Source organism: Castor canadensis, chromosome 3 (genome assembly GCF_047511655.1).
Source record: "Castor canadensis chromosome 3, mCasCan1.hap1v2, whole genome shotgun sequence".
In the NCBI taxonomy this organism is placed as follows: domain Eukaryota; kingdom Metazoa; phylum Chordata; class Mammalia; order Rodentia; family Castoridae; genus Castor; species Castor canadensis.
Genome location: NC_133388.1, coordinates 145,875,839 through 145,893,058, shown reverse-complemented (window position 1 = coordinate 145,893,058; position 17,220 = coordinate 145,875,839).

The following is a 17,220-nucleotide window of genomic DNA, read 5'->3' as shown; positions in this document are numbered from 1 at the left end:
AAGCAGGAGCAATCGTCTCATGGGAACAAGATTGCTCCCCTTAGGTGATAACAGAGATAACATCTTCTCTGGAATCGCTCTGGGAATGTCAGATTTTTTGTGGTACTGAGGCTTGAACTCAAGGCCTACACATCGAACCACTCCACTAGACCTTTTTTTGTGATGGGTTTCTTCAAGATAGAGTTTCACGAACTATTTGACTGTGGTTGCTTCTAACCACAATCCTCCTGATCTCTGCCTCCTGAGTAACTAGAATTAAAGGCATGAGCCACTGGTACCCGGTCCACAGTTCTTTTGTCTGCTTAAACCTGTACCTCATGTCTGTACCCTAAAGATGGCTGAAGAGCTGAGTGCTTACTCTGCCTCTTCCCATGGCATGGCCCTGAGTCCTGTAATAAACTTCCTTTCTCTGCTTTCACCATGCCTCTTTAGTTTGCATTTTTGGGAGGGTGGCCAGACCAGGCATATGGAATCTCAGGAGTTTGGACCTTGTGTCCATAATTCTGGTTTCACAATCATCAAACACAGTAAAATTCTCTACTAAATAGTATTGTTCTAAAATATTATGTCAGTTTTTATTTCAGTGTGGAAGTCCTATATAACTTTTGATAGATTTGAATTTAAAATTTTTGATGCTATTGATGTTTTCGTAAGTAATATTTTTTAAAAACCAAATATTTGTGTTATTTATTATATACTAACACAATAGCTTTGTTAAATATTCTCCTTATATTCTGAAACCTTACTGAGTTCATTATTAGTTTCAACTTTCTTGTAAATATTTGATATTTTGAATATGGGTATATACACAGGCTTGACACACAAGTGTGTATGAAAGTATGCAAATGTAAGAATATATATATATACATATGCAATTGTTTTGTATACAAAAATGCCTTTCTCATTTTTATGCCTTTTATTTCTATGTCTATTGTTGCACTGGTTAAGACTTCAAGTGAAATATTGAGTAGATGACATGAAAGTAAACACACATTTCACTCCTGATCATACAATAAAAGAATTCAATAAATATCTAAGTTTATTTTATATATATATATATATATATATATATATATATTTGTATGACATTTGGAAGACATATTCCTTATCTTCACATCTGTTCTTAGAGCTGTTTCTTCAGTATGTATATGTATGGTAACTTACTCAATATATACATACTTATCTGCAAATATTTGGGCATTTAAATCTGTGAAAATTTTAGTCATTGTCTCTACAAATATTTTTTCAGAACCCTTACCATTTTCTCTGTGATTCTAATTATATACATGTTAAACTTTTCATATTACCCTATATATTTCAGAATCTTTTTTTACTTTATTATTTATGTATTAATTTATTCATTTATTTAGCATCACTGGGGCTTGAACTCAGTACGTCATGCTTGCTAGGCAGGCACTCTACCACTCAAGCAATACTCCAGCCCTTTAGTTGTTTTCTAGATAAGATCTCATCTTTACGAGCAGGTCCACTTGAACCACGATGCTCCTTACACTTTCCACATAGCTAGGATGACAGGTGCACCAGCATTTTATTGGTGGGGTCTCCTGAACTGTTTCCCAGGCTAGCAGATAACAGAATCTGTACAACATCTGGAAGTACAGGCCTGGGCCATCATGCCAAGCCCTGCTTTTTATTTTTTTATGCTTCAATTTGATTAATTTCTAGTGACTTACTTTTGAATGTACCTGTTTTTTTCTTGATGCTTAGCTATAAGAATATGTCAACTTCACCTATATTTAAGTTAGTTCTGTGTTTATGGGTATTTTGTGTTCATTTTGGTTCATTGATTCACTGGCTTTGAATGCTTTGAAGTGGAATTATAATTTTCTTTTCAGCAAGGATTGAAATCTTAGTACTGGTGATATGCCAGAGAACTCTCTGCTTTACAACCTAGCCAGCACATTTTGGGCATTCTCTTGTTTTCTTTGAATCCCAGCTTTACTCCTAGCTTTATGTACCTCAAAAAGTCTCACTCCTGTTATCCTTCTTTGGTCTTTACTGGGCACTGAATCTAGTTGTCAAAAATTTGGTGTGCTGATAGGGATTTCTCTCAGCTATCCTAGTTTTCATACTGCCTTGTGGGCGCTCCTGCTTGTTATTCAGCAAAGTTCTGTGTCTGTTTGGGACTCCCTCAGCATTTTCTCTGTTCCCAGTAACTGGTAGACTGCTTCCAGGCACTCACTAAGGGAACTTGCACTTTGGGAAGCTTTTCTCACTTTCCTCGATTTCTTCAGTGCTAGTGAGCTAATGTCCATCCAAAAGTGTCCCTCTGTACTATTAGGAGTTCTCCTTACTGGTTCACCTGCTTACAGCTTTCAATGAGTCACTGTGTTCTGCTCTAGCAAGGTATATAACCAAGTACTCTTTTCTCTCAGAGTTCCTACCCTTTCCCAAACTGCCTGCTGTTCCTGGGGGTTGTTTCTCAGGTCAACTTGTTTGTCTCTACTTTTGATATACTCACTGTATATACTTGTTAAAGAGCCCTCAGGATAAAATTGGTATGAGATTGGTGTTTCCTTTTCTTTTTTCCTTTAGTACCAGGTATTGAACCCAGAGCCTCTTTCATGCCAGGCAAGTGCTGTAATATTTGTGTCAATACTCCAGTGCTTCTCTTTGTATTTTATTTTGGGCCATAAACTGGTGATCCTTCTACCCTCACCTCCAGAGTAGCTGGTATTTGATATTACAAATGGATGCCACCACAACTAGATGTGATTGGTGTTTCTTAATAGTGTAACTGACCAGACCAGTTCTAATACAGCCTTTAAGAGTTTGTCAAATGGTGAATTTAATCCAAATACATTGCAGGCAAGCTATAACTATCACAATGAAACCCCTTTAAGCAATTAATTTATGCTCATCAATTTTTGAAAGCTTATTATATATTAAACCCTTACCCTGGTCTGTAGTGTTGGCTTCTCCTTCCCCTGGGCTTATAGTTGTCAGCAATCACGAACTTCTTCTTGCCTAGAATTTAATTCATGTCAGTTTCTTGGCACCATAAGACCAATGACTTTGTTTTGTTAACGTTAGATGGCTTGCATTTGTGGTTACTGTGGGAGTGATGCTGTCTTACAAATTCCTACATTCTAATCAGAATGTCAAGTCAAATTGTACGAGTTTTACCATCTAGAATTTTTGCTTTATAAAGTGAGTGCTTGAGGGAGTGAATATTATTATTTTATAGGTTCATATACAATAAAAGTAGATTTTCAAAAAAAAGTTCCCATATTTATTATGCATAATGAAATTATATATGCTGGTCCTAGAATACAGCAAATGAGAACAATCTTGAACAAATCTGTGATTAGAGAAATATAAAATTAACAGTGTAATTTATTTGAGCTATAATGAGTACTCTGTTGCTGGCCTTTTTCCCATTTTAAATTCAGTGGCTCCTAACTTAATAAAATGAAATAAAACCTGGGCTTTTTATCTGCCATTGGGGCTTTTCTGTTATAGTCCTTCAATAAAGCACTACTTTTCTGATTCAGTATAATGACTTTCTTTACTCTTACCTTTAAAACACCAATTGGTGATAATGTTCTATCATAGCATATCATGAAAACTAATTATTAAAGGAAAATAATTTCCTCTGGAAGTATGACTATAGGTATGGGAGGCTTTTTTCTTATTGCCAAGAAGTAGTGTATTCCCAGATTAAGAGACTAGTAAAGTTGTATTCTGTCCCAGTTATAGTTTTTACATATTTTATGAGAAGGTGAAAGTCTTACTAAAATATATATACCTAAAATCCATAAAAAGTATATATATTTTGCCCACACACTGATAAAATCATGATTTTGCGTTTATATTCTTACTCCATTTGAGAGTGAAGAGATTTTTTTAAATACATTTCTGTTACATTAGTGTTATAAATATTCTTGCTGTGACTAAAATTGGTCACTGGTTTTATATTCACATTTAAAATGATTTTCTTATTTAAAAGCTGTCACTTTCCAACATGTCGTTTTTTAGTGATGTACCATCTGAATATTGAACTTAACTAAAGTAAATTGCATTTTGAGAAAATAACTTTAACCACTTCTCAGCCTTTTGGCTAAGATAAAGAGTAGAAAATAATGATAAAATTAATTTTAATCCAAATATATTTCCATCTAAGATGTTCACAAATATGCTAATACTCTTAATAAATTCAGTGGTCAGTTTTAGGGTCCCTACACATCTTGAAATTATTAAGAACTCCAAAGGACATTAGACTATGTTAGTTGTATATACCAGTTACCATATTAAAAATTAAAACTGTCATTGATTTAATTAACATTAACATGTTATATGCTCAAATAACTGATAGATTTGTCAAAATAACTATATTTTCTAAAATATTTTGCCTGTTCTGCTCTCTGCAATGTTTGCTTTAATGAAATTCAACGAGACTTTCAAATATTTTCTTTTTATTTTATCTTTTGCAGAAAGACATGTGATGTAGACTCAGTAAAACTCTACTATTTCACTCTTGAGATCATGAGAATGAAAAGGCAGATTATGTCTTCATATTTTTGTTAAAATAATTTTTGGCCAGGAGACAACAACCAAAAAGAGTTCAAATATCCTGAAGGATTCCTGAACTACACTTTTAAGAAATAATCTGAAGTTTGTAGTGCAGAACATGGAAATATAATTGGTTAGATATTTAGAAGTGATGCATAATCTTACCAAAGACACTTTTATATGAGAGATGTCCATAATTGTCTCCTTTGGTTTTCAATATTTTTCCAAAGGAATGGTACTATCAAAATTCTTCAAATTCTTTTGCATAGGCAATTTTAGTTCAGTAATGAGAGCTCTGGAAACCAAGTGAATAATCTATTTTTTCAATTAGCCTAGTAAGTATAGTGCCAAAATTATGTGTTCTAGCATTTTTCTACACTAAATACAAGTTGACCTTACATTTGGTTTATAAAGAAAGCTGCATATAATTTTTCCTTCTTTCTATAGTGGTGCATGTTAGCATTGTGCTAGAGAGCAAAAGTAAAAGAGCAGGAACTCTTTCCTTCAGGATCTTTGAACATTATTGGGGAAAAAACTTCATAATACAGTTATTGTAGTTTTACAGACAAAACAAACTCACTTCTAAACTGTAAATTGATACTTCTATTAACTTAATTAAAACAGAGGGCTTCCTTCAGATGTTTTCATTGTTATCGGACCAAACACATTTCACTATTGAAACAACTCCAAAACTTGTAAAAGCATTTTTATTTCATAAACCTACATCCTGTGATCTTTTAGATTACTGATTTAGATCTTAAACTTCAAGTTGATTTTCAGTTCTCACTCATATGCACCTCTTCCTGTACTGGCAGTGCTGAAGGACAGCTGGTCTAGCCACTCAATTGTATAAGCTTAAAATCTGGAAGTCGTTGTAAAGCCTCCATCTATTCGAGTTCACTGTGAGCAATAAATCACCACACTCAACCTGTTTTACTACCTCTTAAGTTGCTGAATACTTCAGGCTCTTTTCTCTCCTTTTTAAGTCCAGTACTGCTACAGTTTAGGCAGTAATATCCTTTTCTCAGGCTTTTTGCAACAATTTGCTAAATTTCTCCTTTCCTCTAACCCTTCTGTAGTTGTAATTCACTCTTTGAAATGGTCATTACAAAAAATATTTTAATTGTTTCATTTTTTTCCTCAGAATTCTTCCGTGACTACCATTATTTATGTAATAAGACCAACATTTATTAGTTTTCTCTGTTAAACTCTCCATGTTATGAAATTCATGTTATGACAATGTTGAAAATAAGCATTGCTATACATTTTCATTAACAGAGCATGTTTTTCATGGTACTCTCTGAGCTCTATTTACTGTGCAGGGACACGTACAACAGCTGATGGTTCTTCTATATACTTTCTCAGTGCCTTACACATGTCCCCTGATTACCGCCTCATCTTACACTTTCCATCATCCTCCATGCACACTTCAAATAAAAAATGAGATGTGTATTACGTGACTATTGCAGTATTAGACCTGGAAGATAAAGCTGTGACAAAGTAACCATTTTGTTTTGGAGCAATGTATAGCAAAAAATTGTATTTCTCTTGATTTTATCCTTCATGAGTTTTCACCTATATTTGAAGTCTCATATTGAATATATCCATCTCTTAGCAACTCGACATGACTTAAGTCAGTAGGAAATCTTCCTTCACATTTGACCAACAATTTTCTTTTAAATACATCCAGAGTACATAGCACTTATAATGTTTCAGGTTACAAGTTTGAATTTCATTAGTCTAACATACCATTAGGCTGTAAAATTCTCCAAGTAAAGATTGTAGCCGCTTGTTTTGGAATTCTACTCCATCAACTATGTGGATTTTAGCATATAGTACAAGCTCAATTCATTGAATTAACAATGAATTGAAACCTATTTTCATTTCTTAGATTATCTTGAAGTTGTTAAACTATGCTAACAGATAGCAGATCTTGGGGAAAAAAGTACTTCATTATTAATTCTTATTGAAAACAAATGATGATACAAAACCACCCACTTATTGTCAAAGACCTAAAGTCGGAAAAATAATCTTTTTGAACTTTACAATTTAAAGATATACTAAAGATATGCTTAATGTTGTATTACCAAATAAAACGGGAAAGTGAAGCTTATGGTCCTCAATCAATACTTTATGATATAGATCATAATCTTCTCTTTTTAACTCATGTGCTCCTTTGCCGATACAAAGAACATCTTCTTTTTCTCAGTTCCTTTTATAGAAAAAAAAGTTCTTATAAAATGTTCATATACTTTATTATCTAAGGAAGAATGAACAGTTTGCAATGAAAAAGCACTGCTATCACAGCATATAAATTGGAATTTGCTTTACTGTCCATCACAAATGCAAGATGATTTTACTTCCTAGAAACAGGAAACTCAATTCAAACTTATTTGAACAATAAAAAGAAGGTGTTGACTCATATAATTAAAATTTCTAGGTGCAATTTGCTCAAAGCTCTGTATGGTTTGTTTAAGAGTCTCAAAATTTGTGATCCTCCTGTATCAGCCTGCTCTTCAAATTAGCTTCTCCCACTTTGGTATATGGCTTTAGGATTAAAGCTCTCAACTTAACAGACCATCCTGCAGAGAACAAGCTTTATATTGAAGGAACCATCATCGGACTTAATTCTACAGGCAGGCGGATACCGTGTGCCTCAATATTTTCAGGCTGCTATAGGAAATCTGTACAGTTTGAGTGGCTTAAACAACAACCATGCATTTCTCATGGTTCTGGAGGTCAGAGAGTCCAATTTAAGGTGTCAGCAAAAAAAGTGCTTTGGGGGCTGCTTCCTGGTTCAGAAGAGGCTGTTTTCTCATTGTTACTCACTTAATGGGAAACAAAGAAGAAAAGCACTCTCTCTTTTTTGGTGGTGGTGGTATTGGGGTTTAAACTCAGAGCCTCATGCTTGCTAGGCAGGCACTCTACCACTTGAGCCATTCCACCAGCCCTCTTTTTTAGTGTTTTTTTAAGAACTAAAATCTCATTCATGAGGGCTCCACCCTTCTCCTTTAGGTGTTGACCTAATCTCCTCCCAAGGGCCCTCTTTCCTAATACCATCACATTTTGGTAAAAATTTCAATATATAAATTTGGGAGTGCACAAAGATTCATTCCTCAGTACCATACACTGTTTTAATCATAGTTTATAGCTACTTTAGTGGTCAGGGAATGAGGTTTTAGTTATTTGTTTATCAGTCATACATCTTAACTTCCTCATAGGGAAATGTTGGATGGATGTATGGAAGGCACTACAGTAAACAGTAAAAACTATAAGGGAAATGGTAACCTGATCTACTACTTATAAATCACTGCTCCACACCCACATAGTCAGAATTCATTAGAGGAACTTATTTAAAATAAAATTCCCTAGCATAGATCCAGCTATTTTATATGAACATTTTCTCACTGTACTCATTATATCTTTCTCATCAAATACAAAATACTGTCATTTCTCTCAGATTTAAAAATAAAGTGAAACAAAACTCTCCTCACTTTACATGCTAATGATTACTTCCTTTCTATCTTTCATTTGAGAGCAAAGCTTCTCAATAGGATCATTTATATATAAAATCACCATTTCTGTTCTTCTGTGATTTCCTAAATCCATTCCAATAATGCTTTTGTCCCTACTCTTAAGGTCACTGTGTTAGTCAGCTTTTCATTATTGTAATAAAAGCCGGAGAAAAGTCACATATAAATAGAAAAGATGTATTTTGGGTTGTAGTTTTGAAGATTCTAGCTCATGGTCAGTTGATCTCATTATTTTTGGGCCTGTGGTGACCAGTGCATCACAGTATGCAGCAAAGTAGCCATGTACCTCATGATGGGGAAGTGAAAGAGAGAAGAGGAACAAATGTGTTCCACTGTCTGCTCCAAGGCCATACTTCCAATGACTAGAAGACTTTCTAATAAGTCCTAACTCTTTAAGTTTCAACCATCTCCCACATTCATCATCACCATGCTAGAGACCAAGACTTTAGCACATGGGCCTTTGAAGGCATTTTGGTTACAAATTATAACAGTCACTAATCATGTGTATGGTTCCAGATTCTAATGTTAATTCATATTCTACACCTTATTGACCTATAAGGAAGTTTATCTAGTTGATTTCCTCCTCTTACATGAAATGTTTTTCTTTTTCTTTCTTAAATTGGCCTCCAGGACACCACAATGTGTCTGTGTGTGTTTCCTATTTACTGTACTTAGTGCCTAGCAATTATTCTCTCACTTCACTTTGTTATTAATCTCATCTCAAATAATCCTAAGAACAAAAACCTTGGTGTCTTCTTTTTTCTATCTATGCTAATCTCTTCAAAATCTAATGAAATTTCAAGGCTTTTAATATTAGCTATATGATGAAAACTCCAAAATATATACAATGCTATTTTAGAAATCTTCTTTAATTATAGGTTCATATGTGGAATTGCCTACTAGATATGTATACTTGAAGATCTAAGTAGAATCTTAAATTTGTAGCTTCAATTTATGCCAAGTTTATTTTCTGGCACTCCATGTAGAAATAGACCCGATATTCCCTATCACAAATAGGTGATAATTTCACTATCTCATTGATCATGCCCAAAACATCTAGTAACATATTCTTGACTTGTTTTAACAGTTACAGAGTTTGAACCCAGAGTCTCACAATTGCTAAGCAAGCACTCTACCACTCAGCTACATTCCCCATCCTTAAAAAAAAATGAGATAGGGTCCCCCTAAATTGCGCACAGTCTTGTCTCAGAACTGCAATCTTCTTGCTTTAGTCTCCAGAGTAGCTGGGATTATAAACATGCAACTATAATATAGCTAGACAACAGACTCTCCAAATTCTTGTATTTTGATTCACAAATAATTAGCTGAGATATTTTTCCTCACCAATCAATTGAACAAAATTATTTTAACTTAATTTAGGTTAAGCTTTTGTCCTTTCCCTAGACACTGCACATGTCTTGTTTTACTTAATAAGAATAGATATTAGGACTACAAAAGGACTTGCAAAATTTGTCTACTTACAATTTAAACTATATTTCCAAGAGAGAATAATACAAATCTACTCTAGAATCCAGTCTCATGAAAATAGTTGTAAATTGGTTGTTTGGTTTTCCAAATTCTTATTCATGAAAGCATTAAAACAAGTGGCTACTGTCATTAATTAAAAATGCCAATAAATTTTCTAGTGCTTGGTTCTTTTCCTTAGATCATGCAATCACCTTGTTCTTTCACTAGTACACTTATGTAATTGTTTTAGTTAAAAGCCAAGGGTTTATAGTTTAGACAATTAAGTGACATAAAGATGGATTGCACTAAGCGGACATCCACAGTAATTGAAACAGTGTCATTTGCAGCATGGGCAGACTATTGCACAAGTTTAAGCTCCGGGTGTACTACTCACTCTTCACCCTTTGTAGACAAATTACCCGGCTAGTCAGGATATATTGTGTTCTCTATCCTATCTAGTAATTTTCACTTTCCATGAAAGCATGATGAATGCATTATATATAAATTCTCAGCCTTTCTAGTAAATGCAAGGTATAGCCATCAATTAAAATGTGACCATTCCAGTCTATAAAATATAGCTTCAATTCGACAGGCAGCTGTTACCTTTGCTTCATTTCTCTTTGTTCCAGAAGGTAACAAGAAGTATAATTAACCTTTATGTCAATACATCTATACAATTTTACATTTCTTTTATAAAGCATCAAAACACACATGGTCACACACCCACACTTTGCTTTGTAAGTTAATGTGTATGCAAATCAATACAGGGGTATGATGTTATAAATGTGATCTTCAAGTGCTCTTTAAGCTCTACAAGTTTAAATAGGTGATTATTTGATCACATACATTTCAAATACATGTAATCTGCTAATAGTCATTAACACAGATTAGTTTGATGTTTATGACACTAGCTAAAATACTTTTTAACATTAGTTTTTTGTTTTATTGAAGACATTCATTTATTTTTAAAATGATTTTTATTAGTATATGATAGCTATACAGTGGCTTTTGTTGAGACATTAGCACATATACATATATTGAACCCTGGTTTGGTTTATCCCCTCCATTATTCTGCTTCTTCCCTCACTCCCCTTCTTAAAATGACTTCGATAGGTTTCTATGTTCCATATTCATTCATGTATAGAAAGTGCCTCAACCACATTCACCCTCCTTCACCCTCTTCATTTACCTCCCGCCTCCTGTTAGTGCCATCCCTTTAACATGACATGCTCTATATTTCCGTCCTTCATTGTTTAAGTGTCTGTTCATTGTTCAATGCAGTTTTGCCTTGATATTTTACTTGTAAATATATTGTACTTTAATCACTTAATTCTCTCTATTACTCTTCCTGACCATTTCCCCCCCACCTTGTTTGTTCAACAGTTTTCCTATGCAGACATGATGTATTTCAATATTAGTCTTCTTTTCCTCCTCCCTTAGTCTCCTCCAACACTCCACTTTTCTTTTTAATAACCTAAGTACATTTAAATAAGTAAAATTTGCAAGTGTTGCAATTTTTTTCAAGTCTGTAGACAGACAATTGCCAACCAACTTGCTGCTTACAGTTTGAAATTGTTTTTGCATAAAATGTATTCAGATTCTATTAATAAAAATGGCTTTATTATTTCATTAAAATGTTTTATTATTTGCTTAAAATTCCAACAAATTAACAGAATATTGTATCTTACTGAATTTAACATAAAATGTTAAACATGATATTTATATTGACAATAACAACTCACTTTTAAATCACTGACAACCGGACAGTATTTAAAACTGGAAAATAAAATAGTTGATTTTAGATTTTTGACATTTATTCCAACCTTAAAATCTGCCTTTAATTGTAATAGAAATAAGCCATATGAAGCATTGGCCCAGAAATTATATTGTATGATTTTATAGGAATTATTTCTGCATGCAAAATTATATCATATTAATGATGCATGAGGGAATTAGGCAGAGTGAATTCTAAAAAAAGAAGTTTTAAATCAATTGCAATGCTGTATTATTATCCCAAAATAGAAAGACTGAATACACCACAGTTTTTAGGTTGTTTCCAAATTTAACCATGAATTATTAAATTTTAATAATGTTCATGGGTGAACCCTCCATATCTTGGAGGGGAGAAATACTAAGTGCCTTCTAGTAACAAAACAAATAATTTTGTAAAACTTACCCAACAATTCAAATGTAAATTTATACAAGTCAGGGAATAGTCTTAAAATAGCCAAGGTACTAATTATAGCTCTTGTCTTGATATAGCACTTGTCTACGTTAAGAATGGTGAATTCCCCCAGTATGTCATATCCTAGTGATAGGTACATCAATAATTAACTTCACAATAATCTATCTGAATGACATTTTACAGAGGTTTCATCACTATATTAAATAAGTGATCATTTGATTTTTTTATAGATTTTAGAATGATTGATACCTCTAAATTCCTACAATTTCATTTTTATATGTAGTTTAACTTACCAATTTTCTGTCAAATTTAGGAATCTAAAATCCCTACCATTTGACTTGGGCAGTAGGTAGCTATAACCATAAGGAATTCTGTTTTAAAAATTCCAAATTAAATGATGCAAGCCATAGACAATGACCTGAAAGACTTGAATGTGCATACAGATTTCATTTTATGACCTAGGTTGCATATAGCACCCACACTAATTTTTTCATGATCATTCTATTGAAGTTCTGTCACTACACCATCTTACTTCCATTCTCATCGCATTTAACACATCTTCCAATTGATGTCACAGAAATACAAAGGGTCATAAGAGTTGTTGATGAATAATTATATGCCAGGAAATTCGATAACTTAAAACAAACTGATACATTCCTAGAAATCTACACCAATCTAACAAGACTGAATAATGAATAAATTTTTTAAAAATCTCAGAAAAAGCCCAGGACAAGATAACACATTGCTTAATTATATGAGTTTTATTTAGTATCCCTTAAATATACATAATTTTTATTTTTCAATTAAAATTTATATACAAACAAATATCAGGTGAGGTCCCTTCCTTGGCAAAAGGCCACGGATATTGCAACGCATGAATACTGTGAAAGTAATACTGCCCTGACGCATCAGGAGAAGACACTGGGAAGCTCTATGTTTGTCCTATTCTTGGACTCCTTATGTCTCATCTTGTGGGTGATTTTTCCCTGTACTTTTCACTGAAAAAAAGTGTAACTGTGAGAAAAATATGACAATTAATACCAATCCTAAGTAATTGAAAAACAGAGGGTAATCAACTGAAATTAAGATTGAATGAGAAGCAGATAAGGGGCAAGGGTATATTAGAATATTTTCTGGACCATAATACATTTTAGATTATAATATATATGTTATTTGAGCCATTTGTTACATGTTCATAAATTCTTTCTGATTATAACATGACAGTTGAGGCTCTTAACTTAACGAAAATTAAATAACTGCATCCCTAACTATTACAGAAAAATAGGGGCACACAAACTTTTGGGGAAACTTAGTTTCAGCAGTTGACACAACAGAGGTTACCATGTTTTCTGTATTAACCTTTAGTGGTATAGCTATTTTATTTTTTCTTTTTGAAGAAAAAAATTGATATTAGGAACCACCATTGTCAGAGTGAGAAGAATAACAAAATGGATTAATATTTAACCCCTTTTCCTATGCTTTCTGTCATTTTTAATGTTATTTTGACATTAGGTAAACATATATCTATTTTCTTCAGGCCTTATCCAAGTGCCATTAATAATTAGAATAGTTAGTAATAATTTTCAAAATTTTCTGCATTTTGCCTGTACATTACTAGTACAGGTCTAGTATCCTCTTCAGTGTGTCCTTTAAGTTATCACAGTGAGTATAAGCCAGTCTAACCCAACTATCAATGACGTTTTCTGCTTTACTTTTTATTTTTTCTAAGTACTACTGAACACCCACATCTGCTGGTTGTTTCTGTCACTGTGATTCCTGAGACAAAGATAAAGTAAATCATTTTGTTCAATGAGTGCCTCTTTTTCAGAGGTTCCTAAAGTGGTGCCATTGGATCCATTGTGTTATGGGTTTTAATAAAATAGTGATGACTTATTTGTTTTTTGATTTATAAATCATGAAACCTTTAAGAACAGGGCATTATAGTTTGGATATGAGGTGTTCCCCTACAAAAGGCTTATTTATGAATGGCTTGGTTACCAGCTGGTGCACAGGTGATTGAAGAATGATGGCTCTGACTGGATAAATGGATTAACCCACTAATGGATTCATAATTTAATGACATTATTAGTAGATGATGAAAATTTTCAGATATCAGGCCTAGTGGAGGCAGATCACTGGGGGCTGTGTGTTATCTGAAAACACTATCATCCTCTGTGTTTCCTGACCACCATAAGGTGAGCAATTTGCTCCTCCATGCCCTACACTATGATGTTCTCCTTCAAGGCAACTCCAAAACAGAGGAACCTGTTGACCATGGACTGAAATCTCTGAAATCCTGAACCAAAATTAATCATTCTTCCTTTCATTATTGCCCTCAGTTATTTGTCACAGACACAAGAAAACCTAACACAGAGAGATCATCCTTTTAGTTGCTCTGAACAAATTTGTCTCCTTTTTGAACATAAAGACATAAATTAAATATGTTTAATTTTGTTTTATCAGCATATTTATTTATATAGATTATCTATAATTTAAATGTTATGAAATACATAAAATAAAAATTAAATTCATTCATTACTCATGAATAAAAGTGCCTATTCTGATAAACTGGATGTTTGTAGTGCTTAAAATTTATGTTGAAATTTAATTGTCAACATAATACTATGAAGATCAGTTCCTTTAATAGGTGTTTGGGCCACAAGAGTTCCACTGCCACGTGTGGGTTTAATGCCTTAAAGGGCTTGCAAGTGTGGGTTCCCATTCTTTGTTCTTCTGTCTTCCATCATGTCACAATGCAAAAACAAGGCAATACCTACATGCTCCTCCATTGATTTATATGTCCCAGCTTCCAGAACTGTGAGCCAATACATTTCGGTTCATTACAAATCACCCAGTATCAGGTATTGTTTTCTAGCAACAAGAAATGGACTAAGACAACTTGGTGTGATACTCTATTTTATGAGGCTGTCTAGATTCTCACTTGTTTTGTGCAAGAATAAATTCCGTAATGTTTAGCATTATTTTAAAGGATATATATGTTGGGTTTTTTTTTTCATTTTTTTCCCTTTAGATGATTGTGGGGAGAAAGTAGAATAGGGTAAGGTAAGACAAGGAAGAATATCTCTACCTAATAAACATATGATTATGAACATGAGAAAAAGAGATGAGATAATAGCTACCTTTAGGATTTGGTGGCTTGTGAGTGGACACTTTTTTTCTCTCTTTTTTTTTTATCGATTTTACATTTACTCACATATGTATACATTGTTGGGGCCACCTCTCTTCCCCACCATGCTTCAGGGCAAAACATGTTCTGCTCTCTTGTTCTCTAATTTTGTTGAAGAGAAAACATCAGAAATAATAAGAACAAAATCATGTTTTTGCTAGTTTGAGATAAAGATAGCTATACAGAGAGATTCCTAGCATTGCTTTTATACACTTGTGTACTGCAACCCACATTGGTTCATCTCTACCAGAACTCTTCACTACTTCCTGGTCCCCTTCCCATAGTGGCCTCTGCCAGTTTAAGATTACTTTATCATTCCTATACAGTGAGCATATCAACCACATTCAAGTTTTAGGTTTCTTTTCTTTTCCCTGTTCCTCCATGCACACTCTCCCCTTAGTGTGTGACCCATGCCCAATAATATTACTGCAGTTCTTTTTGGACTATAATCCACATATAAGGGAGAACATGTGACTTACCATACTTTATAAATTTATTCCTAGGTATTTGGTTTTTTTGAGGGTATTGTAAATGGAATTGTTTTCCTGTATTCTTTCTCAATTGTTCATTGTTAGTGTATAGAAAGGCTATTGATTTTTTTAAGTTAATTTTGTATCCTCGTATAGTGCTGAATTTATAGTGTCTAGGAGTTTTTCAGTCTTTGAGGTATAGGATCATGTTGTCTGCAGAGATACTTTGACTATTTCTTTACCTATTTGTATCTTTTTATTTCTCCTTCTTGCCTTATTACTCTGCCTAGGTATTCCATGACTATGTGGAACAGGAGTGGGGAGAGTTGACATCCTTGACTCATTCCTGACTTTAGGTTAAATGGTTTCAGTTTTTCCACATTAAGTGTTATGTTGACCATAGGTTTGTCATATACAGCCTTTATAATGTTGACTTACATTCCTTCTATTCCTAGTTTTCTTAGAGCTGTCATCATGAAGTGGTGTTGAACCTTATCAAAGGCTTTTTCTCTATCTATTGAGAAAGACTTTTTCTCTATCTATTGAGATGATCAAGTGGTTCTTCTCTTTGCTTCTATTAATGTGCTGTATTACATTTATTTATTTGTATATGCTGAACAATTCCTCCATCCCTGGGATGAAGTTGACTTGGTCATGGTGAATGATCTTTCCTATATGTTGTCAGATTTGGTTTGCCATTATTTTATTGAGGATTTTTGCATTGATGTTCATTAAGAAGATTGGCCTGTAGTTCTCCCTTTTGGATGTGTACTTGTCCGGTTTGGGGATGAGTGTAATGCTGGCTTCATAGAATGAGTTAGGCAGTGCTCCTTCCTTCGTATTTAATGGAAAATTTTAAGGACTGTTCGTATTAGTTTTCCTTTGAAGGGCTGGTAGAATTTAGCTGAAATCCATCAGGTCCTGGACTTTTGTCTTTTGGGAGACTATTGCTGCTTCAATTACATTATGTGTTATAGATCTGGTTAGGTGGTTAATATCCTCTTGGTTCAATTTTGGATGGTCAAAAGTCTCTAGAAATTTGTCTATTTATTCAAGATTTTCCAATTTATTGGAGTATAGTCTCAAAGTATTCTACAATGATTCCCTGGATTTCCTGGGTGTTTATTGTTATCTTTCCTTTTTAGTTTCTGATTTTACTAATTTGTGTCTTTTCCCTCCTCATTTTCATCATATTTGCCAGAGCCTTGTCAATCTTGTCTATTGTTTCATTGATTCTTTTGCATGTTTTTTTTGTCTCTATTTGATTAATTTCAGCCCTTATTATTTCTCTCTTTCTGCTTATTTTGGGTGTTTCTTGTTCCTGTTTTTCGAGGAGTTTAAGATGTAGCATTATCATTTATTTGAGATCTTTCTGTCCTTTTAATATATGCACTCATAGCTATAAACGTTCCTCTTTGGAATGCCTTTGCTGTGTCCCATATGTTCTAGTAGGTGGTGTTTTCATTTTCATTAGCTTTCAGGAAGCTTTTGATTTCCACTCTACTTCTTCTATGACCCACTGGTCATTAAGCAATATGTTATTCAGCCTCCAATTATTTGCATATTTTCTGCTTTTGTTTTTGTTATTGAGTTCTAATTTTAATGTATTTTGTCAGATAGAATACAGGGGGTTGTTTGTATTTTCTTATATTTGCTGAGACTTGTTTTGTGCCCTAAGATATGATCTATTTTGGAGACAGTTCCATGGGCTGCTGAGAAGAATGTATATTGTGTTGTTGTGGGATGAAATACTCTGTAGACATCATTTAGGTCCATTTTATTTATTGTATCATTTTAGTCCTAGGATTTCTTTGTTGATTATTTGTTTGGATGACCTATCTATTG